Raw genomic sequence first — 26,247 nt, 5'->3', positions numbered from 1 at the left:
TTACAGAAGTTATTTTGAGATTGCAGATGCGAGTAGCATTAAGATGATATAACCGTAAAATTGATTTCGATAGATTCGACAAACAGAAAATCGCCGCGCTGTGTACCCTATTTTACCTAAAATACCTCCGTTAAGTATGTGGCCAAGAAAGGCTTAATTATCTAGCCATGTACACAGATATTTTTCTATAGATATTGACTTAACTTTTATTATCAATGTACTCATTGACGGATGAGATATTAGAAAGAACACTTTTAAAAAATATATATATAGTAATAAAAATTTAAAGCTGTACATTTTCTTGCTTAAGTTTTAAGTATATGCATTTTTGGATAACAAAATACTGGCCTGTGCCCCCCACAGAAATGTTTTCCGATCGCCGCCGCCGAAAGGAAGTAAACGTTAGCAGGGAAGGTTAAGCTTCCGTCAATACATAGTCGTGGCGCGACAGTCTAGAAGGTAGTAGAAAATAAAATCTCCCATACTAGTGGGAAAGTGTATAGAAATATCATTGGTAGATCTACGCTCGTAACAGGCTTTTCTACCGCGTTCTAGACTGTCGCGCCACGAGTGAGTATTGAGGGAAACTTAAGGGGTTTTTTTTTTCGCTTGTCCGGGGACAAAAAGTGTAAACTTTTTACCCTAAGACGTTTTATTCGCCTGTTCTCGGGGTAAGATTTACCCTGTCCCGAATTTTGTTCGCTTGTTCCAGAGCTCTAAGGTTACACTTTTTACTCCTCCTCGAAAGGAGGTGTAGCGGGAGTAATCTAGCTTTGTCGTCTGCTTAAATTTCGTTGCACGAAAACATGACGGGCAAGCTTTTTATAAATAACCTTTAACCTTTAACTACTCCCTTCTTACTCCAACCCGTTTTTTCGTCAAGACAGAATTGAAGTAAAATGACGTCATATAGCTAGACTTTTTAACCTGCTCAAAAAACCCAGAACAGGCGAAAAAAACCACCTTTAACCACCCCTGCGTAAATTATACTTCCTTTCATTTTTCCTTATTTTCGTCTGAAAAAGGGTATTTAGAGAGGATATACTTTCTATCATTATTGCAATTTATGTATAAAGTTCATAACAATAGTCACCCAGACTATATATTGATATTGTTCCCAAAGGGTAACACAGTTCATAATCACAATACGCGGGGTAGTGGCAATAACTTCTATAGAAACTCAGAAAATTAAAAAAAACTTTGAATAGTAAAAGTATCAAAGAAAATGGGATTAAACTCTGGCATTCTTTACCGAATGAAATTAAGAATTGTGGAAATTTAAAAATATTTAATAGAAGTGTCTTGGATTATTGGTCAAATAATGATTTAAATTAACTAATATTAAATTAATTTAACGTATCAGACCCTTTTGTAAAGCAGTGTAACTGAAAAGGATATCTGAATAAAAAGCTTTTATTATTATTATTATATATTATTATTATTATGGAGAATACCATATTGAAACGTACCGTGTACACCATGTTCTAGTTACCCCCGTAAAGAAAGGACGAGGGTATCACTTCGCAAGACGTCCGTTTTACAGAACCAATGACATGATATGATTTGCACTTGAACGGGAGGATAATAATGGATTGGTAGGAACGCTAATCAACCTAGTCATTCTCTCAAAATAAATATATTCTTGGGATTTCTTGCGCGAACTCTAATAGCGCTTTCCATTTGACTGCTGTCGAGCACTCTAGATCGCTCTGATCAACATTTTACGTTCCATTAGCGTGCTCGGATCTGCTCCGATCAAGTTTCGCGTGTTCTGTTTCCCGCTCCGAGATCGCCCAAAACCGATCTGCCGATTTCGACAGATCAACGGATCGAGATCGAGATCGGAGCAAATTTTCGCGTGTTCCTTTTAATTTTTTTGGCAAAATGGCAGAGCAAGACGCGAAAATTTAGATTACTAGCAGACGAAAAACAACAAAGCGCGGGAATATGTCCATGGAATGTTCCATTAGCGGTTTTACTCTAGTCAATTGGGATGAGATTTATGACGTCAGAGACAGATTCGGGGCGAATCTCGAGCAATCAAATGGAAAACGCTATTAATTGTTTAGCTAAACAACAATCATAGCTCGGAAGAAATCATATTATTTGAATAAATTATCTTGCAAAATTGTATCATTTATGAATAAAAGACGAACCTCGGGTACCTTTCGGATTACTTCGGGAGGGGGGTGCAGGGGGGATGGCGGATTTTTATCGAATAAGCTAATTAGGGATCTCTTCGCGAGCCAAGTCGGAGGCAATTTGCTTCTCCTTGCAGCGAGAGAAAGACAAATACAATCTTGTCGAGGCCGTAGCGAGGATTCAACTACCCGAATTGTTTCAGTGGGAGAAACAAGGCTAACATTCTCAATATAAACACGAAAGTCATTTGGCCGAGTTCCCTATTCACACGTGGCAAACACCGCGTTTTCTCCGCTCGAGGGGAGCGCCGTATCAAGGTAAGGTCGCGACAGAGACGTACGACTCCCTCGTCGACAGTGGAGACGCGCACCAGGCATAAAAGTAACTTAGGTTAACCATTCGTCCACTTACCAATTCTAATGTTTCGACTCGACAACCAAAATTTTGACGAAATAACAAGAAATGTAAATGAAAATAACAAAATGTAAAAAAAAGGTAAAACATTTGCAAGGAAACGAAGTGGTTAAACTAGGGCTAGTTTAAGTATAAACATAAGTAACATAATAACAATAAGTATGACAATTAACGAGATTTACAACCAAACTGATTTACATAGTTATTGGGTAATCAAGATGTTTTCTCAGCACAGAGCCCTCTAGTGTCTAAAATATGGGAGACTTCCGCTAAGTCGAAATATCTGGTTTCCGATAGATAGGCGGAATATTAGGCTAAAATGATAAAAATTAAAAAAAAATTCTCGGCGCCACGAGCTCATGTTTTATTTTATCACGCGGGCTTCAAAACAAAGACAAAGCCCCTCGCGACTCCAGAACGTGCTCTCCGATATATTAGGCCTAAATTTTATTAAAAAGAAGTCATCCAAAACGGTAAGTCGCGAGTCCAAGTCACAGCTTGAAAAAAGGTTCGGTTAGAAAATTATAGCATTAAATTAATAGGAAGTGTCATACTTATGGTTATTATGTTACTTATGGTATAAATAATTAAATTATCTATTTCAACCAGAATGTATGTATATGTTTTTCTCCGCGTCACGAGCTAAGCTAAACCTTTTAAGTACATTATTCGCACTCGCGTTTCGCACGTGGACTTCGAATTTCAAAATCTTTATCGACTCCAGCGCGTACTCTCTATCTCATTTACACGTGAACTTCCGTATTTTATACACTCTTTTACGAAGTCGGCCATTTCATTACAGGCCTAATTTAAAATAGTACAGGCAAGGGCGCCTGCACGTGCTCATCGTGCAGCTCGAGACGTCGCGTGCACTTGACCGCGTGAAGCGGTCTTGCATGCGCTTTTTGAAATCAGACCTGTAATAAAATGGCAGCTCTCACAAATAAGGATATAAAAGGGTGTATAGAAACAAATATTGTTTCATAAGAAGGTTTTCTAATTTCTATAGACCCTAGGTATTTAACGCGAAATTGGTGGATTTTAAAATTCATTTTGCGCGTGAAAATACGCCGCCATGTTAGGGTATAAAAGCGGGTAAATAAGCCTGCTATACCTCACAATGTAACGGTACTGTTACACGCAAAAACGTAATAGTCTTAGTCGATAGCTACGCCGCAAAATTAACGTTTCGAAAACGAAAACATTTGAGAGAGTTGGCGGTTTCGGTCTATCAAAATCTGGCAGCCTTGCCTGCCTTCCGGCCTTTATCTCCATACCGAAAATGGCTGACGATTACGCCGCCATAAAATATTCTACTAAACTGATCGGCGGCGTTTTTGATCGTTATTTTGAATTATCGACTAATACTATTTTGAAATCGGTCAATTGAATTTAATTAACTTAGTGCACCTGTTTGGTTAAACAGTTTTTTGGGAGAATTTGGTGGAAAATTATCATATTCAAAAGGTAAAACTCTTTTCACGCTTTTTTATACGTAAAGTAAAATCAACCACCGAATTCATCCTCGCGAATCAGAGGAATTTAAATAATTGAAGATGAATCAAAGTCCTTCCATAAACTCGGCTGTCTTTCCCGAGACGACTTAGAGAAAGTAGGATCGAAATTGGACCGCAGACTTTTAATATGAAAAAGTGCATTCGAAGAGGTGTAGACCGGGACGAAGGGATGGTTATTATTGATGGAGAGGGTAACTCCTCTATTTCCTCTTCAGTTTCTCCGCTGATGGAACATCGACTGGGGCCCTTCAGGATTCCGTGATGGATGGGGGATTCCACGCGGATTTCACCTATACCAGCGTCCGACACCTCTTCTCCGGTACTACTATCGCCCGTAAACCCAGAAAAGAAGTTACGAAAAGCCGGAGGGACGAGCGTCAGTTCCGGGCACGAATATATTATGGACAAGGGTGCGCGGATATACACTTCGGGATACGAGGAATAATTGATTCGAGCGGGGACACGCCGTAAGACCGAGAACTATCTCTTCGCGGCTCAGTTCGCATTTATATATTACACTTCCACACAAACAAATTTACACAAACTGAAACCGCACGAGTAAAAACTTCTTAATGACTGTTGAGCGCTTGAGTAGATATTATTTTCGTGAAGGAGGTTCCCAAAAAGAGATTTGGGAAAATTAAGGTCTTAAAATTATTTTTTTGGAGATTTCTTGGGATTATTTTTTTTTCGTGATTTCTTAGCATGATTTTTTCATGATTTCTTAGCATGATTTTTTCGTGATTTCTTAGCATGATTTTTTCGTGATTTCTTAGCATGACTTTTTGTGATTTCTTAGCATGTTTTTTTGTGATTTCTTAGCATGATTTTTTTGTGATTTCTTAGCATGATTTTTTCGTGATTTCTTAGCATGATTTTTTCGTGATTTCTTAGCATGATTTTTTCGTGATTTCTTAGCATGATTTTTTCGTGATTTCTTAGCATGACTTTTTGTGATTTCTTAGCATGTTTTTTTGTGATTTCTTAGCATGATTTTTTCGTGATTTCTTAGCATGATTTTTTCATGATTTCTTAGCATGATTTTTTCGTGATTACTTAGCATGATTTTTTCGTGATTTCTTAGCATGATTTTTTCGTGATTTCTTAGCATGACTTTTTGTGATTTCTTAGCATGTTTTTTTTGTGATTTCTTAGCATGATTTTTTTGTGATTTCTTAGCATGATTTTTTCATGATTTCTTAGCATGATTTTTTCGTGATTTCTTAGCATGATTTTTTCGTGATTTCTTAGCATGACTTTTTGTGATTTCTTAGCATGTTTTTTTGTGATTTCTTAGCATGATTTTTTCGTGATTTCTTAGCATGATTTTTTCATGATTTCTTAGCATGATTTTTTCGTGATTTCTTAGCATGATTTTTTCGTGATTTCTTAGCATGACTTTTTGTGATTTCTTAGCATGTTTTTTTTGTGATTTCTTAGCATGATTTTTTTGTGATTTCTTAGCATGATTTTTTCGTGATTTCTTAGCATGATTTTTTCGTGATTTCTTAGCATGACTTTTTGTGATTTCTTAGCATGACTTTTTGTGATTTCTTAGCATGTTTTTTTGTGATTTCTTAGCATGATTTTTTCGTGATTTCTTAGCATGATTTTTTCGTGATTTCTTAGCATGATTTTTTCGTGATTTCTTAGCATGACTTTTTGTGATTTCTTAGCATGTTTTTTTGTGATTTCTTAGCATGATTTTTTTGTGATTTCTTGGCATGATTTTTTTGTGATTTCTTAGCATGGTTTTTTTCGATATTTCTTACCATGATTATTTTTCGAGATTTCGTAAAACAATTTTTTCGAGATTTCTCAAAACGATTTTTTCTGACATTTCTTAAAATTATTTTTTCGAAATTTCTTAAATAAATTTTGAGAATTTTAAAACAAGTTTCCGACATTTCTGACTACCTTAATAATTTGACATTAGCTTGCCTTGATTATGATATTTTAAAGACTTAATTTCAAGAATATTGGTATTATGTAAAATAAATCTTTGAAATTACCTTGTATATTTTTTAAAAACAATTTACGGCTGATCCCCCGAAGAGTTGTCTTGTGCTCTGTTATTTTTTGGAAGCAAAGGCCACTGCCCCAAGTGGAATTTCCGTGACAAAAAATAAGTACGGGATGACGGCTTAGGGCTTCCAATGTATATGCAAAAGCGGCCAACCATTTTGAACAAACCTATTCCAGACAACAACCATAACAACAAGAAAAAAAAACCTGAAGAAATAGAATTTCGTATCTTAAAATTCGCAGACAGGATGTTCCATAAATAAAGAGTTTCCTTTCAAGATAGAATTTTCGCCCAAGTTTTCATATTTCCATTATTTTTGTAATAAAACGGCACAGTCCGTGATAAATCCATAAAAACATAAAATAAAAATATAAAACCACCGGTTTCTCATTCCAAAATTTTTATATTTCTTTAGTGTAGAACAATGAAATATTTCTTAATTTAAAAAAAAAACTCTGATGGGAAAAAAACGAAAACCCAAAAATAAATAAGGAACGGTAATAGGTCTCTTGGAGATAAAAATGTCTAACAACTTATTATCGGTATAGTCGTAGGTAAGCCTAATACCTTGGAAACAAAAATTTCTCTTCAGTCTTTATTTTGTCCACGGAAGAAGAACGGGAATTTCGAGCTTGCAGTTCTCGGGAGAGAGTACGGAAGAATTTGGGGCTATTTCTTTTAAACCCAAACAAAATGACAAATTGTACGAGAGCAAAAAATCAGTGTGTTGGGGAAAAGAGAACAGAGGGGAAAATCTCGGAGACTGAAGACGAAACTCAAGATAAATAGGTTCCATTAACTAAGGAGGGTAGAATGTCCCGGGTAGCGCGAGAGGAGGGGGTTACCAAATATTCGGATGGCTACTTTATTTCGGAGGACGGAATGAAAAGGTGCGTCGTTTGTTGTTGAAGGATCAAATCACCGCGTACTGAACGCGAAACGAAAGGACTACGTGAAGTCTGCGAGCCGCTTCGAGACGATCCCATCTAGCTTAGATGGAAAATGGTAAAGGCTCTATCAATATAGGAAACGTTGGCGGAAGAAAAGGCGGCCGCGAGAATATAACCAAAATTAACGAGGCTTCAAATTTCGGTTTTATCGATCATCGCGTACCGGACGAGGCGGAACGTACTCCGACCGCCCGATGTTTTCAAAGTCATTTTACAATGTCAATCGATTGAAAATAGGCCGGCGTGAAACAACGGAACGAAGAAATCCAAGTCAATAAGTCATCAATTGAGAATGAAGTTCGCTATTATTTCGAAAAGTTCTACATGATTTACGTTTTCCATTACTAGGCCCTGGCCGCGGACAAACAGTCACGCTGCCCGTTTGCCGAAAATTCGGACCCTTTGACGTAATGGTTTAGGCTATATACCGGAAGTCGTTTCGAGACGGTGTCGGATATCATAATCCAAGAAACTCGAGTCTTTTGTCTAAACCGCAGTTTTCAGATCGTCCCGTATTATATTTCGCAGTTTGCTACGACCATTAGGAACTCTAGCGCGACGGTGCGTTAGGGGTATAGATTACCAGCTTTTGAGGAATTGCGTATCTTAGCTATGTAGGTCGCGCACTCTGAATTCATAAGCTTATTGGGTTATGGTGCTGGTGAATTTGGTACCCTTTGTTCCAATTTCAATTGTCAAAATCGTGTGGCAAATGTTCGAACTTCATTTGTACCAAATCTAAAATGGGTATCGTGTGTTCGAAATACGTTAAAGGGCACCTGATTTAACATAATATTAATTCGGGTACTTGAGAATATGGGACTAGAGAGATTCTAAATTTCGCGACCATCTATGATAAAGTTTTGTGTTTAAAAAGCAGACAAACTTTCGCTACACTGAGAAATATCTGTACTTCCTACAGATATTTTTTACAGTAGTGAAATGTAAGAAAGCTTTACATTTTTTTTCTGTAAGAAAGATAAACATAAAATTGGTTTTGGCTATACACAGTGTACGTCCGTAAATTTTACTAGTGAGACTGCACTTTTTACAATTGTCTGTAAGACTTACAGAACTATCTCCGTTACTTGTGTTTCACGAGTATTTACTGTAAATATTATTATTTCTGTAAAAAATACAGATTACACATGAAGAAAAAATCTGTAAAGGGTACAATTATTTTCTTAAAAAATTACAGTTTCAACCTGTGTTGAAAACCTGTATAATTTACAAATATATCTGTAAAAAATACATAATTGAAACACAGATGAGAAGAGTAGAATTTACAGAAATCGGTATATAGGGATATTTTTAAAAATGTAAATTTTACAGAAAAATTCTGAAGTAAGAAAAGACAGATTTTTCTGTACAATTTCCATAGGTTTTCTGGCATCAAGGGTTGCCAGCAATTTTCTGTAATTGTTACAGAACATTTTTCTCTCACTGTACTAACGACGTAAGTGTTATTATCTCATATTCTTAGGTACCTGAATTCATTCAGTTTCGAATTAACAACCACCATTTAAACCAGACCTTTATTAAGGCTTCCCTGCAACGTGCTTTAAGGCCTCATCTCCCCACCCCTCACCTCCTTATATAAAGTGGCGGGCCTCTAGGCTTTAGCCTACTCAGCCTAAATTGATTAATCCACCACTGAACGAATTCTTAATATAGCATCATACAAACGTCACGCGTAACTTCAATTATTCTGGCTTTAAATTAATTGTAGCAAATCTCATTCGTAGTAATTCGTACAAATACCACGAAGAGGTCTTTAAATACTATCATTTTTAAATTTACAATTAGTCCATTTGCAACGATTGAAATTGGGTCAAATGAGATAACGCGGCACAAAGTGGCACGGAGAAGTAATTTGATTGCTCAAAACAAGCCACTATTACGGTCTAATCGTAATAATTACGTTAACGGTAATAGTTAGTGTAGGGAGCTGTTGGCTCGATCACGTGGCATGCAGGGCTTGCCACCACCCTCCTACGCAGTGTAACCCGGCCACCCGAATTAAAAGGCTTCAAAAGTCGCTTGATGACTTAGGCCTAGGGTGGTGCCTTGGGTATTAGCCTAGCTGATTATTATTATTATTATTATCACGAACGAAAACGGACAACTGTTTTTCAAACCTTTACCCATAATCTAGAGGGTTTAGATTACCAGCTCGAAGCTTCCTCTAAACGGAGCCGGTTAGATTACCAGCTTGAACCTTCCTCTAAACGTAGCCGGTGAAATATCCCCGCGGTAATAACCGTAAAAACGATTCATCTTGGAAGAAGCGCGCCTGGAAAAGAGCTATCATTAAAGGAATACTTCAATTCTTTTTTCTCTCTAAGCCGAAGCGTCGAGTCCCAAACGGGCCACTTCAAATAAGAAAATCCGATTGAACTCGGGCCCCGACATTGGTATTCGCCCGACGACGCGGAACACCTTCAAAGCGAGCCGGGCCCACGTACATATCATTCCATTTATGAGCCGAGACCGCCGAGAGATCTAATACGCTAGAATGCGACGGCTAAAGGGACACCCGTTCGACGCTACTCCGTTACTTCGCGGGTTCCGGCATAACGCCGGACACGACCTCGGTGCGGAGACTCGCCCCGCAGGACGCGTTCGGGAGATTGAGTGGGCGCCGAGGCTTACGTAACGGGTGGGGGGCCAAAAGGGGTTTCCAAAGCTAATAAGAGTTAATGGTTCGAGTGGAGTCGCTTCCCCCCCCCCCCTATATGCAAATGCAGCGCGAGCGGATCCGAGGTGCGGCCCCGAATACGCCCGATCAAAGAAACATTCCTGCGGTCAATTTATAAAAGGCCCGAATTAAAAAAAACGAAGAGGGGGAGGGAGGGGGGTTGAACGTGGCATTCGTGACAAGGACGAGTCCAACCTCGTCACAATTAGCCGTCCACCTGATAGTCGGCGGAGAAGGAGAGGGACTATCCCGAGTGTCAAAGAGGACACCATTAAGCGTCCCCGCGAAATTCCGGGAGAAATCTGCCTTTAATAAGTGTGTCAATAGATAGAGGGCGCCACCAAATGACCCTTTTCCCCGCTTTTATCGAGCCATAAAATAATTACGGCTATTAAAGATGACTGATCGCGCTAAGGACGACCAGCTCGATTTCTTCCAATTGCTTTTCATATATATATATATATATATATATATATAACCTTAACCTCCGTTAAGGAAAAAAATAAGGATATTTAAAGCGTTTAAGGGAGTTGCAACTAGGTCGAAAAATAGTCCGTTTTCAAAGCACGATTTTCTTGTTGCTTACTGATTTTTAAATTTTGGAACTAAGTTTCGTCCCGATTTCGATATTTAAAATTTTAATATTAATAAAATCATTTTTCTCTAGAGCGTACGGGATTTGTACCCCTCGGTGCAGACCCAACGAGAAAAGGGGCGTAAATAAAGCATCCGCAGACCCCGCAATACGGGAGGGACTTCAGGGGGCCCCTAAATTCCAATCAAATAATATGCTAGACACCGGATAAAACCCCGAAAAGAGTTTCGCGGGGGGGGGGGGGGGGCTTAGGGTGTCTTAGCTACGCCACTGGGCCCATGCAGACTGGGGCCCCGGGTTTGAACCTTTGACCAAATTTCTTACCGAATAATAATAATAATAAGCTAGGCTAATACCCAAGGCACCACATCAAGCGACTTTTAAAGCCATTAATTCAGGGGGCCGGTTTACAATGCGTAGGAGGGTGTTGGCAAGTCCTTCAAGCCACGTGAGCCAACAGCTCCCTACACTAACTATTACCGTTAACCTCAACAAGTTTTTATGGAAGGGGAAACTGAAGCTCTCGGAGAAAACCCCTCAAACCAGTGGCGAGAGCACTTGCAAACTCAACGCCGAAGGAGTTGTTCCACGTTTTCACCCAGTGCCACAAGCTGGGATCGAACCCGGCTCCTCTTGCTGCGAGGCGAAAGTGCTAACCACTCCGCCACCCCACTTATATACGTATAGTTATCTTAAGTAATAACGACTCTCTTGGGGCCCCGAGTTTGAACCTTTGTCCAAATTTCTTACCGAATACACGTATAGTTATCTTAATTAATAACGACTCTCTTGGGGCCCCAGATTTATTGTATTACCGGGGCCCGGGCCCGTTATCGCTGGCCCGGGTTAAGCGTTTTATTTAAGCGTCAAATGCTATACGTTCGAGAGTGTTAATAATATTATGAATATAGTTTCGGTTCGGGCAGGGTTTTGAAGAGTAAACCAAAATGGCAAACGCGATAAGATAAATTGAATATTCACGGCGCAGCCCTAGCGGCTACTTTCGTATTCACTCAAGCTAGTCTAGAATAAAAATGATGAACATTTGGGCTGAGAAAGATGTTGCGATACCCCTCACCTCTATTTCCTTTTTACGTACGAAAGTAATTAATTTTATCCAAGTACCTTGTAAAGTGAAAACTCTTTATTCGGTAGCGTGATGTTGTAGACGATGCAAAACTTGTTCAAAGAATATTAAAAATTCATTACAAGACAAAGACTTAAAAGTTTCGACTTTCTTCGCTTCTGGGAGACAACAACAGCGCCCCCTTCCGAAACTTTGACGAACGACGAATCCCGTCTGTAACCATGGCGACTCGACCGTCGATTGAAGTAGCTCGTGCCAGCTGCGCGCGTATTAAATTGTGTAATTTTGTTTTTGCGTCTTCCGTAGAGTGGCTCTGTGGTTAGGGTATTCATTTTAAAATAAAATGGCGCTTATTTAAACTGAGATTGTAGCATTTAAATGTAAACTCGAAGTTACTGTTACCTTCGATCACTAACAAAGCCGGGGATTTTTCGTCCTCCGTCGGAAATATAGTCCGCTAAATGAAGTGATCTATGTGAAATATTATTAGATTGGAGTTAGGCGAAATTTATTGTTTGCCAATAATTCGAAGTAAGAGCTTGAAATTACTTGTAAAAAAACATAGTTTTTTTATAAAAATATTTTCCCACTTAAAATAGTCCGCTAAATGAAGTGATCTATGTGAAATATTATTAGATTAGAGTTAGCTGAAATTTATTGTCTGCCCCTAATATGAAAGGACTTGTAAAAATTAGTATTTTCCCACTTTAAAAATTTAATTTAACTACCTCAACCACCATCATTTGTAATAACATCCTCTTCTACATTAAAAAGAACATGGCAACCCTGTTTTTAAAGATTTTACAACGAAGGATTAAGATTGGAGATAAAACGGAGAATTTTTCTGTGTAAATTAACACGATGATTTTCTGTGGGTGAAAATTGCAAGCTTAAAAAACGAACTAAGGCCATCTATTAATCAAATAATGAAGTTACGCGGATGTTTATTAATATTAAATGCCAACCACTTTAGTTGTCGCATGTAACATTGATTTCGAGTATAGTTAAAATGTTCTTATGTCAATTCTTGTTCAATTTTTTTTTAATTAAATATTTTAAAAAGTTTCAAAAAATAATAGAAGTATGCATAGAGCTCGGCGTTTGGATAAGAATTAATCACTTTATTTATTTTTATCCAAAACACACATTTATCCACAAATTATCCGAAAAAACCTATTATTTTTACATGTTAAATTGCTTTTTAGTCTGGATAATATCCACGAATAAACAGTTAATTGTAATTTTTATGGTTAATCGAAATTTTAGCGGTTAATTTATCTGTTTCGCCGAGCTCTAAGTATGCATATCCTAAACACGCGTTTTTAATTTCAAATTAAACGTATCTAGGTTAACAGTATACCAGTATATCAAGTTGGAATTTTAGCATTGGTTTTCGAACCACACTTTCGGGTTGTAGATTAATGAATTTAAAAAGTTTTTTATTTTATGTTTTATAAATCTCCGGAAAAAATGTAATTTAGTTTCGATTTTAAACCCACATAAACACAAGTGTATATTTGACATTGTTTGTATCATTATAATAGGCGCTTCAATAAAATAATCTCAGACTGTCTCGAGTCCTTGCGGGCATTCTGCCAAAGCTTTGAAGACAAATACTTTCTACTTTGACAGCGTAAAGACAGCCATAGACAAACCAATTGTATGTAAGTCCATTCGCGTGATAGCGCAAACATATATACGTAAGTTCTAGTAGAAAACAATACGTTTCAAAGTCAGAAACCATCAATTTATGTCCCACTTTTTACCTGAGAGCCAAAGCCACGCGAGTCAAAAAAATATCGGGTTTTGGTTTTCTAGACTCGCTTGATTTACGCTCTCGGGTTTCAATCGTTAAAACAAAACTATCAAACAAACGTACAAAAAAAGGTCAACATCAGGCTTAATACGACTAATGACGCGAACAAACACAACGACATTCTGTCCCATACATCTTCTGAAACCACCACGACTCAATTAGAATACCATTTAAAAGTCATTATTCACTGCCAAAAACAGTCGAATTCGCTCCCTCGCAGTCCGCAATAGAAAAAACCACCCCCCCCCCCCCCCCCATTCGAAAAACCCACAAACCACACCGGAAGAACACCAAAATCAAACCTTCCCCAACAACAAAATCAACCCCGTCTTCTCCGTAAATAAAACGAGCAAACAAAACTATAGAAAATTAAGGCCAGAACTCACCGGGTATCAAATTTCCAGTTACAACGGTCCAAAGAAAGAAACGTACACGACTCTGTCCAAATATTTGTCCGTCTTAGGATAATACCCTGAGAAGGATAAGATGAAAGAAAGAGTTTAGACGAACCAATTGGGGTCCGATCGAAGGGGAGCACTGATTCGCGTACCTCCTTAACTCCGAGTACAAATAAAAGCAATCCTTTATTTCCGCGCGCACACGCGCCGCTAACTGCGGACAGCCGAAATCAAACAAGAAAGCCTTCCGCAAACAAAATCGGAAAAGTTTTCCAGGCGCGTCGCGCGCGCAACCCGTTAGTTTTAGGAGGGACGATTTGTGGAACCACCGCGGAGCGGAGAGAGAGCTGAAGAGCGGAGACAGGGACAGAGAGAGTGGAAGAACTGAAGCTCTTCCGAACGCGTCCGTAGTCGAACGCTTTCTGGCTGGGATCGCTCGATACGGACTAGTTTTTAGAGAGAGAGAGAGAGAGAGAGAGAGAGAGAGAGAGAGAGGAGCACGTGCCGATATCCGGATTGCACGGCGGGTTGTTGAGGCCCGGTGTATCGTCGGCGTCCCCCGCTTTCCCCCTGCCTGTCCGCAATTTAGTTTCGTTCACTCTCCCGAGGGTACTCTCGCTTCACTCTTCTTGATCAGCGAAGGATTGATTTCGGTTCATTTATCAGGGATTCAGGGTGCGCAGTTAGCTCTACAGGGTGCGGGTCGACCCGCGGGGGAAACTTTCCTTATCAAAGAAACAGGGACCGAACTTCCGTCGAGAGGGAAATAACAAATCTCTCTCTCTCTCTCTCTCTCTCTCTCTCTGGAACTCGTCCGGCCAATCCGGCACGTTTCAAATTCGCGTCTCACCCTCGCTAACGAGATGACGTCAGCTACTTTTAATATATATATATATATACATATATATACACTGATTCGATCGATGGAGTGGGATGCGTCGAGTCATCACGCGAATGGTTACGTATCGAAAGATGGAATGCGTCTAGAGAAATTCCAATTAATTCGAGTCATTTCATTGTTTCTCCAATATCGGAAGAACGTGGGGTTTGACAATGCCAGATGTTTTGCCTTTTCCCCGGCGACAAGCTTTCGCCAAAATTATTAGACCCACTCCATCTTTTAATTTAAAGATGACAGATCGTTTCCGCCACTATTTCTTGGCAGACAAACGCGGAACTATATCTTCTTTACCCTACCGAATGGTCGATCTTTAGTGAATTTCGATCATGACCTTTGTAATAAAAAAATAACCTTACAGGATGTCTTTGGAATGATTGTAGACCATTGGACCGAAATCCCATTCGTCCGAATGTACCATTCAACCGAATTCCAATCGACCGAAAACCGGTTTTCATTCAATATACCGTTAGTGATACATATTTATATATCGTAGGTTACGTGACGATAGTATATCTAATTTGGACTAAACTATGTCTTCAATATTTATTATTTCGTACCGACGTGTATTTTTAGACCTTTTTCCCTTGAAATTTGATATTTTCCGGGTTTAATTTTGGAAAATAACCTTGATAAGACCCGACGTGAAATAGTTGCCTACCATATCTAACCTAACCCAACCTAACCTAACCTAACCTAACCTGAACTAACCTAACCTAACCTAACCTAACCCAACCTGAACTAACCTAACCTAACCTAGCACAACCTAACCTAACCTAACCCAACCTGAACTAACCTACCCGAAGTGAAAACGAACCAGATTTAAATTTCCCATTTAACTGAATCCCGCCATGTTGGGCTATAAACGAAAATACTTTTCGGTTCAATGGGATTCGGTCAAACGGGATTCGGTCCAATAGTATACAACCCTTTGGAATATTTAATAATCCGAAAAGATATCCAAAAGCAATTTTTTTTAAATAATATCCTTGATTGAAATGCTGGAAATGAACAAAATAGTAGTTTAGCTGTAGGATTGCCAATTCGGACCGAAACCAATTACAATTGTGGTAATTAAATCGGGAGTTTATCCAGATGGGAGTTTTCAACTTTGAGAGGCGTCTCTCGGATACGCGTAAGGCTAGGCGCCCACTGGCTCTCCGTTTCGTATCCGTCCTGCCATCCACAAGCCATTGTCTCCGTTACGAAGCAAAGGCTTGTGAAAGGTAGGATGGAAACGTTACGAAGAGCAGTGGGCGCCTGGCCTAAGCTGACGCTTGACGTTATTGTTAAAATTAAAAATATGTAAATGAGGGGGCGATTTCAAAAGGTGGTCATCCTTATTCCGACGCTGTCCCCAGTGGCGGCGCTAGGGTGTAGGCCAGGTAGGCCACTGCCGACGTCAAGATTTTGAGGGGCCCCAAAATCACCCTATAAGGGGCCCAAAATTGATCTAGAAAGGATCTCAAAATTATTTATAAATAACAATGAAACCATTGTCGATAATGTATTTAGAAATTTTGGAGGTATCTCCTAGTAAATAAAACCAGTTCTCTTATATTTGGACTCGTTTTACTGTTGTTAGAACTTTTTTGTTCGTCATGTACATCACTACTTTATTTTATTGAAGCATTTCGTTGAGAAAAGGGCGGTCCCGGGTCGGGGGCCCATTTATTTGGTTTGCCTACGCTCGCGAAAATTCCTAGCGCCGCCACTGGCTGTCCCGGAGGTTTGTGGCTAAAATTTAAAGGTCACTAATAGAATTTTTAGAGCGTAACGTTCAAATTGAGTGGTTAATTTTTATATATATATTTATCTTGATTTTCGTTAGATTCATTTAGTTTCACCTTTTCTCGATAGGTAGCGCCATGGTTAAAATGTATATTTAATTGAATTTTAGCTTCACGGGAATCACTTTGAAAGCTAAAATTTACATGATCTAAGACCAAATAACAGTTTAATAATCCTATCTTTAATAATTCATAATTAAATCGAACTAACTTTTAAATTTTAATATACGTAACTGAAACACGATATATAGTACCCTTAAGATAATGGCGATTAAAAAATGTAATTTTCTGTAATAAAACAATTACGCGTTATCTGCCATTTATGGGGAATCCGGATTTCAAATATGATTTACGCAATTTCCCGGTTATACATTATAAAAAATGGCATCCAGTCGACCGTGGACTACGCTATCTTTAGAGGGATTTAATAGCGTAATTTTTTGACACGGGAAATATTAAGCGTACACCTATTATGTATTTTATTTTATTTAACCCATGGACAAAAAATATGTGTACGGCAGAGTCTAGTTAATTTTTAACTCACGTAGGGGCGCTTTAAATGGCAGATTTAAAATTGTATTAAATTAATAAACGTCTTTATCTGAATCTGGTGCTACTAAAAAGGTGGCAATTTTTTTTTCAACGAAATCGAGGGGCTGACCACTTCCCAAAAATCTGCAAACCGATTACCAGCGCGAGAAACCGAGTACAGCCTTTGGTAATCGGATACGTAATCGCTTTAGTACAGTCAAAGCTACAGACTTACAGATTACGGCGAGTGATCAGCCTTTAAATTTCTACTTTTCACCCAAAATGAGAGTCACTACGTTAGTCCAAAATGAACTATACTAATACCGAGGGGTCACACATTTGCCGAAAATGTGTACTGGATTTATTTCACGCTGGATTTCAAAATTTCGGATTTCTTAACTTTTGTCCCGGATTTCGCGGATTTATCGACGGATTTCCCGGATTTATCGACGGATTTCCGGGATTTATCGACGGATTTCGCGATTTTGCAATTTTTCGAATTAACATCGCATTTCTGGATCTCTTGCTGGATTTTGCGTCCGATTTCGCTATTTTGCAATTTCTCGATTTCCCGTCGTATTTCTGGATCTCTTGCCGGAATTTAAAAAAAAACCTCCGGATTTTGAAGAAATACAGGCTGTATTTCGGATTTCCTGTAAAGTGTACGGCATTTCTATGAATGTTCGATCCTAACACTCTATTTTGATACAAAGTAACGAGTCCCTGTACATATTTCTTCGTCCGTGGGTCAACGACGTAATCAGCGTTCTCTCGCTTTATTTTTCCCCCGTAAGCAATCACTACGTGGGCGTGGGGGAGTCGGTTCGCGCCTGACACGAGGGACTACAACATTCCTGGAATATTCCGCTCGCGCGCCACCCAGACGAAATAAAGCGAATGAATCAAAATCCTGCGGAATCCAATCGAGTCTCCGTACGTAAGCCAAAAGACGTTAGCTCGGACGGTAATAAGGCCGTTCCACCTTCCACGCTAGCCGTCAACGGAGTCACTCTTTCCCGTCATTCCCAAAGGCCCCGGCCTTATGATTGAGCCGATCGAAGACGAACAATCTCTCGAGGGAAAGAAAACACGATATGTACATATTCTTTACAAGCAGAAGTAAATAATATCGGTCTTATTGAGAAGTATTCAACTTCCTAGAGTGCTTTTTTTATTCTCTTTGGGCTATTTTCGAATCTCAAAGTATCTTCGAAGTATGATACTGATTGAGATTTTAAAATTTGGAATTTCGGGTTTTTATATTGATTTCGCGATTTTTATATTGCGATTTCCCGATTTTGAGATTGTAATTTAATGAATAATGAAGTGATTTGTAGATTTCAAATTGTTTGAACAACTTTCCTTCTGATTTTACAGAATATATTTAGGTAGAAAAATAGTGAGATAAGTAATACATCATAAAGTGACTTTTAGAAACTATTACATCGGAAAAAGTAGTTTTTAAATAAGTAGATAACTCTACGCAGTGTAATTTCTACATTTAACATTGTTAGACTGTTTAATACAAGCGGTAAAATTTAAGCCGTGATAGGGCGAAGATATAATGTATTAGTTGTACTTCTCTCGTATGATAAGTATTATATACTTCTGGCGTTACGTAGTTTAGGTACAACTCAATCACACACACGTGACTTTCCTTTCATAATAAAGTTATAAGAAAAAATATAATCTAATAGACACTCGTCATTAAAGTGTTTTGAAGTTCAAAATGCAGCCGCGGTATTTCTAATCAGCGGATGACAGTCAATTACACAATATTTATCTCGTCCGTGCATAAATTAAGTGAGCTTCCGCATTTTTCAAAACGAAATGATAGCCTATCTACAGCGAGGAATTTAGCATTGAGTGCTAAGATCCTCCGCGATTCTTCGCGGGTTGTGAAATGCCACTTTTAGTTATCTGCGGTTGAAAAAATAAAATAAAATTTGCGGAACCCATTTACGGGTACGCCATTCACGTTAGGTTTTATAGTAAGTTTATATTAGAGAGGTTAAGCAGAGCACTCTAAAACGTCGGGAGTCACGTGAATATTTAAGACATTTTACTGTTCCCGTTTGACCTTCGGAGTGGAATAATTTTAAAACTTCAAGACGCTATATTTTCTGTCAGTCTTATTTATATATTTATAGTATATTGTTAACTTAACAAACAACTACGTGAGAGGGGAGCGCGCGCAGAGGGGATTTGTTCTCTCGTAGGCGGGGCCAAAGCCGTCAGAGTGATCTTACCAAACGCGTTACGCCAGGATAAGCATTCCAAGTATAGAGGTATGGATTCTTGATTTTATAGAAACAACTATAGTTGAAAAATATCGATTTAGCAGTTGACAGATTTTTGCTTTTAGACCGTAGAAAATAACAGTGTGCTAAGAAAGTAAATACAGTCTTTACCCAATCCCCGGTATTCAACGTGAAAGGGTTCAGGCTCGCTTCGACTATGAGGCAATTTTGCGCTCTATAGCTGTCACGGCTGGTTTTCACTAGGGCAAAAACGCCACAACGGTGACAGTCGACGCAAAAATATTGCATTAGGCCTAACGGGAAATTTTGCCGTCGACGTTCACCGTCGTGGCGTTTTTGCCCTAGTGAAAACCAGCCTTAACTGTCTGGCGAGTGACTTTTCTTTCGGGTGCGACGTCCCACGCTTTCTTTTAGATTCAAACTGGGACTAGTCTTTTTATATCCGCTCTATACTTTCCCAGATAAGGGAAAATAGGAAAAAGGGAAAGTGTCTTCGTTAAGCCTAAAAACAAGCCATTTCGGACGATTCAAAAACGTTTTATGACCACATCACGAGCTATTACCGCTTTCGTTTTTAGGAAAACCGTTTTTTGGAGGAAAGGAATACGAATCGGCTTCTGCAATTCCAAAGATACTTTCCGTTACTTTAAAATATTCATGGTAGATGGTTGGGTAGTTGGGGACCAAATACGCGCGTAAGATAGTAGTCTCGCGAGTTTAAAATAAATCTTTGGAAGAAGAGTATTCTAAGTTTCTTTTCTGGCTATGCTAAGAACGTGCAACTTTATTTTTACGACAATTGCAAAAGAAATCACAACGGTCGTGATAGCCTTTTGTTGACACCGAACAAGTAGATTTACTAGTACGTGGCACCATAAGTGTATAATTAAGTTTAATAAGTATGGGAGTTAAAAAGATAATCGCCTCTCGCGAGACAAATAGGCAACTTCGAAATTAAATAGTCACGCGCGGGTCTTGACACGACTCGATACAGGGTCACTATGACGACGAAGCAAAGAACACTTATTAGTCTGTAGTTTAACAAAACTGCGAGGTGACTCTAGAAATGGCTCTGCATAATTTAACAAACTTATGTGAAATACAATTATATACTTATGGAAGCATTTTTTTTAAATAAATAATCTGCTAGACAACACCTTATATGCCCAAGTCATCTAGCGACTTATTATGCCTTTAAACAGTTGGCCGGGTTACAATGCGTTGGAGGGTAGTGGCCAGACCTACATGTCACGCGAGCCAACAGCTCCCTACACTAACAAGGTTTTATGGAAAGAGGTAACCGAAGAACCTCGGGGAAAAACCCCTTTAACAAATAGAGAGAGAACTTGCAAACTCAACGCGGAATGAGTTGTTCCGAGTTTTCACCCAGTGCCACAAGTTGGGATCGAACCCGGCTTCTCTTGCTGCAAGGCGAAAGTGCTAACTACTCCGCCACCCCACTTAAATTTAACCTTCCATCTTCTCCTTTACTAACTATCCTTCCTGCGTTATTTACTACGGATGCTCATAGCAAATAAAAGACTTAGCCACGAACGAGCGTTAGTTGTTCTTATATACTTTTGATATTGCTGATGTACACGTACGTCAAAGTAACCATGAAACGCAATTTATCAGTTTAACGGTCGATAGGTCTTAAGCCCAAAAATGGCCAACAAAAATTCACCAAAGGCTAATAGCTCACGACAATAGAGCAGTGTTTAGCAAATAGAAAATCCAATTCAGTATTTAATTAAATCATTTTCTTAATTTATATAATTATATGAATATATTATTATATTATGTGTAGTATAATTATTATTTCTGAAGGTTTGGGAAATTTATAGACCGAAATGTGATTTATTAAAATTTTTTGGACGGGCAATTTTCGGGGGTACAAATACATTGATTGTACCTCAATCGGAAAAATAGGAGGGTACAATGTAACCCTATACCTCTGCTACTGGTTTTTATTAAAATTAGCTCAATATAATTTGGCATTCTAATAGACCTTTCTATAAAATAAGCTAAGTTTGCTGAACTTGTTTTTATATAGCTCCTTCGTCACGAAATACGTAGACGTTCAGTTCAGTCTATGGCCGCGTTCAGTGACGCTCAACGGAGGGGAAATTGTTAATTAACAGTTGAGCTCCGTTTGCAATCGTGACGCCACGTCTGTTGAACGCTTTTTTACGATTGTTGTAAATTTTATACAATATCGTCTGCCGTGTCGTCTGCAACTAGCCTTCCAGCGTGCTGTGACGTCACGATTACGTTTATTTCGTTGACTCTCCGTTTGCAAACGTGACGTCAAGGCCGGAAGTGAAAAAAGTCGTACAGTAGCGAATGCGCATTCAACGGTCCAACCGTTTGCTGTTACTGAACGCGGCCTATGCTTAAAAAAGGGTACCTCGTCGAATTTACTCTTATGTCCAGGGCTTTTTGTAGTAAAACGTCATCGATACGTCACTCGTGACGCAGCTGCAACATCAAAACAATAAGGCCAATGTTACTTTATAGAAAGGCCAATTACGATATGGTCTTCAAAAGCCTTTTTTCTTAAAACCACCAAAATGACACCAATCTCGTACATATTTTATATTTCGCTTAAAGTATGTATGAACTTCAGTAATTCACATTTCAGTCACCGGAACCTAGGTGTGATTGGCGCTGGTTACGTTAAAAATAAGCGATTGTTAGAAGAGGATTTTTCTATTTAGTTTCTATTCCCTTTAATATATTTTCGATGCTTAATTTTTACGTCCAATCAACGGCGACTAAATACTTCCTGGCCAGCATTTTAAACCCTCCGAGCCCCACCCATTTCCGGCACAAAAGGAAGCAATCAAAGCGGGCTCGGATGGAGGATTAACCAAAGTTGAACCGTTTATTGTCTTCAGAGACAGCCTCATTAAAATTTCAAAGAACGCTCCTCAAACCGAGTTCCTTGAAAATCCGCCTCTTGTAACCTTCCTGACTATAAAATGAGAACGAGCTTTTCCATTGTCTCACTAAACGCGGAAAAAAAAGCTATTTTAACTCACGTCAGAGGGAAAATATTTTAACCAGAGTGGCGCGTTCCATAAGGTACACTTTGCTAACAAACAAAAACAAGCTAAATTGATCCCAAGATCGATAAACACGTACGATTTTATTTACGTCGAATTCCTCGTACCGCTCTCGGAGCTCTCCCGAGGCGCTCTTAGATCGCTCTGGTAATGAAATTTGAATTAGAAACGATCGCGAAAACTACTCCGAGAGCGCTCCGAGGGTAAAAAATGTGAATGCCATTAGACGTCGCAACAACAGAGTAGAGCGAATTTGGAGAACCACAGGCTGTGACCCGTAACCTTCTTGTTAATCTAATTCAGTCACTTTCATAGGCGCATATAGGGGGCCAAACGAACGCCGTGATCGACTTTTTGGGGTCTTGTTTAAGGGGATGGAGGGGTTTGGACAATCAATATTGGGGCGTCTGAACTAATTTGATAAATAAAACTTGGGAGCCCTATAATTAAAGTTCCAGCCCCGTTACCTCCACTTCACAAGAATAGCAATGTAATCAACATATTTAAGCTCTTCACCGATTCTCCGACTATAAGAATTGATTGGCTATTCATTTGCAAGACGGTCACAGATAAGGCTATATTTATACGGTTAGATCCAACACCTAACTCTAATTAGATTATGTGTTTATGGGAGGGGTTATACTAAAAAAAAGCATTTTTCGACCTTCCAACAACATACAGCAACCCTAACCACAACCTTAATTACGAATCAAATACTTCAGACTATGATTAAATTTAAATTACACCTTAAATAGGTCCAGTTCGAAGGGTGGTGGGTTAATATTTCCTTTCCCTTTCAGTTTTCTTCCCTTAAAGCACGGCCAACTTTGATATCTGGCGCTACAGCGGCCAACCCATTCATCGAAATTCCGTCAGCAAGGATTTTCCCCCTATAAACTGTATTATAAACTGTATTATAAACTGTATTATAAACTGTATTATAAACTGTATTATAAACTGTATTATAAACTGTATTATAAACTGTATTATAAACTGTATTATAAACTGTATTATAAACTGTATTATAAACTGTATTATAAACTGTATTATAAACTGTATTATAAACTGTATTATAAACTGTATTATAAACTGTATTATAAACTGTATTATAAACTGTATTATAAACTGTATTATAAACTGTATTATAAACTGTATTATAAACTGTATTATAAACTGTATTATAAACTGTATTATAAACTGTATTATAAACTGTATTATAAACTGTATTATAAACTGTATTATAAACTGTATTATAAACTGTATTATAAACTGTATTATAAACTGTATTATAAACTGTATTATAAACTGTATTATAAACTGTATTATAAACTGTATTATAAACTATACTATAAACTATACTATAAACTGTACTATAAACTATAGGAGTTCAGCGCCACGTTCATTTTTATATTGGCTTCAATGCAAGACTATTCTAAAAATAATATTCCGCTAAGGGGCGCTCAAACCATACATATATCTTTTACTCATAGGTTAACATGGAAATTTCAACGAAAGGGCTGGCCGCTGTAGCGCGTGATCAATGCTGGCCGTGCTTAAAGTGAGAATATGAGCGAAATAGAAAAATCGTCTGCTATTAGGCGCTACGATTTGTTTTAACGTAACTAGCTCCAATCATCCCTAGCTTCTTTTAAACCTAGTAGTATAAAAGTGAAATTAGTTGAGCCATCATAAATATGGAAGTTCATATTCCCTTTAAGCATAGAGGCATGTAAGAGAAGACGACGGAACTGACGACGTTATGACGTAGGAGGAAGTGATAATTAACAAGGTATGGACAACTAAAATTTCCAACCACCTACTTTCGGAATAGACTTATTAGGTTTATATTACTATTGTTTACCCTTTTAAGTACGGCCATTGAGTACTATCACTACCACGTTACTACGACACTCATTATTTTTCCATTATAGAATATATTTGACCTCAAATAAGCCGATCCGACCTTAGACTCAACCTACTGTAAATTCGTCGTAGCGGACGAAATTTTAGTACATACACTAGCGCCATCTCTAGATTCGCAGCTGAACCACCACTTAGCAGAATTTTCTAGAGTCCCAAGAACTTTGCTAATTAATAGTCCCGCAATCAAACTACGGATGGCGCCACAGATTATAAATCAAATGTTCTCAAGACGTTTGACAAAATATTGTTCCACGTAATCTTGTAAGTCGGCCTTTTTCCCGGAAAGGTTTACGTATTTTTCCGAAAAAAAATAATAAATTTTTTAATTCCACGATAATTCTAATATTGCTTGCAAATTTATTAAAGCGCCATTTTCGCCTCATGTTTTCGAATCTAAAAGTAAAACAAAACCTCTAGACTAGCTTTAAACTGATTAACAAAGTAACACTATTAATGTTTTGTAGTATGTTTACGGTTATTAGACGTTTTATATCGATAAAAAGTTAAAAAAATTAAAAACCCTTAAAAAGTAATTTATGTTTTAATTTTTATTTTCACGATTTGCGGAAAATTTTCTGTAATTTTTCCGCATTATATTTTACGAAAAATGAACAACACTAGTTCAATATATATATATTAATTAAGAAACAACGGTACATTTCTGTAATTTATTAATTTTAGCTAATGCATAATAACACACCAATACAACATCCACCCATCACGTTATCAGCCAATCCGCATTATACGAACTGTGCCTTGGCTAGTCGGCTCCCGAAATCGCAAACACACGGCCAAACAAATCCACAACAAAACATTGAAATACAAATTACCTTAATTGTTGATAGAGTTAACTTTGATTCAAACTACCAAATATAACGGCATCGGCGGTAAACAATACGAGCGTCTTAAGCATAAGACCACATACAAAATGCACAGGGAAAAAATTGCTTTAATACAAGGTGTCCGCATATTCGTCACCTTAGATTTTTTAAGGCGATAAGGGCATAGGCCAAAGCCACCTAATATAATTAATAGATCTTTAATTTGATTAATAAGATTTTAAAAATATAATCATACGAATACGTCCCTCGTGCGTACACATTTTATGTTATTAATATAATCCAATTTGTTAGATAAATAAACGCATTCCTTTCAAACTAGTTCGTCTAATTTAATTTAGTTAAGCAAAGAAACAGCCCATCCATAAAGGTCACCCCCCCCCCCTCCCCGGCACATATTCAAATAAAATGGGAGGGTGGATAAAGGGGAGGAAAAAAATCTATTTACTCGGGGAGAGCGGATTTGGCACCGAAATTTACGTTTTCCTACAATATTGGTGTTTATGGAATATACCAAACGCCTCATCTTAAAAGGGGAAATTTAACAAGTTGCCAAGTCAAAATAGAACTACCCGGTTCCCGTCCCTAAAGGTTGCTTTTAAACAAGACCAAAAAGTAGGGTTGTTCAAAGTGCATTTTGAGTTAGTAAAAGTATTTGGCATTCTAAATTTTGCATTATAAGTTTCTAGGAAACTATTTTTCATTTTACATTTTGCGTTTCTAAGAAACTATTTTCAATTTTACATTTTGCGTTTCTAAGAAACTATTTTCAATTTTACATTTTGCGTTTCTAAGAAACTATTTTCAATTTTACATTTTGCGTTTCTAAGAATCTATTTTCGATTTTACATTTTCCATTTTGTGGGTTTGATATGTGGAAAAACATTTTCAAAATGTTTATACTCTGGTACCATCATCGCGGTAATTTCCCATTGGACCAAAATCCCATTCGACCGAATCCCATTCAACCGAAAGAATTTTAAAATGTAGCCCATTGGACGGTATTCGAAAATTTATTGTTTTTATATGCGTAAGATATTTGAGAGTGGATTTCGAACCACCGTGGCGTCGAGGAAGAGCATCGGATCGAATCCCCGTTGGCCAAAGGTAAGTTTATGAAATATAATTGAATAATTAATAAAGATTTGTTTACAATTCAGTGTAGATGGAGGTAATTACAGCAATTTAAGCGGGACCTGGGTTTCAAATAGGTTGGAAAGTTATTACTGTAATGGAAATTTCAGGGTTGAAATACAGGGTATGGTAGGTTAGGGTAGGGTAGGGTAGGGTAGGGTAG

At 38.1% G+C, this 26,247-nt stretch overlaps 1 protein-coding gene across 2 annotated transcripts in view; it reads right to left on the bottom strand.

Annotated features, from left to right (window-relative positions):
• LOC149936373 (putative peptidase C1-like protein F26E4.3) overlaps nucleotides 1-25,070 on the bottom strand; it is a 110,658-nt gene extending 85,588 nt beyond the window's left edge. Inside the window, exons 1-2 of one of the 2 annotated variants that reach the window (XM_090180941.1) lie at nucleotides 13,796-14,072; nucleotides 13,632-13,717 (exon numbers count right to left, since the gene is read on the bottom strand). The gene's annotated coding sequence lies outside the window, so the exon portion shown is untranslated. Of the gene's footprint in view, nucleotides 1-13,631; nucleotides 13,718-13,795; nucleotides 14,073-24,941 lie in introns of those variants that run through there. The other variant, XM_090180943.1, reaches the window with a different exon arrangement.
• Between the last annotated feature and the right edge of the window lie 1,177 nt (nucleotides 25,071-26,247).

The sequence above is a fragment of the Leiobunum rupestre genome, chromosome 7 (assembly GCF_980474605.1).
Source record: "Leiobunum rupestre chromosome 7, qqLeiRupe1.1.hap1, whole genome shotgun sequence".
Lineage (NCBI taxonomy): Eukaryota > Metazoa > Arthropoda > Arachnida > Opiliones > Sclerosomatidae > Leiobunum > Leiobunum rupestre.
The sequence above is the reverse complement of the archived record's forward strand: the minus strand, read 5'-3'. Positions and strand labels throughout refer to the sequence as shown.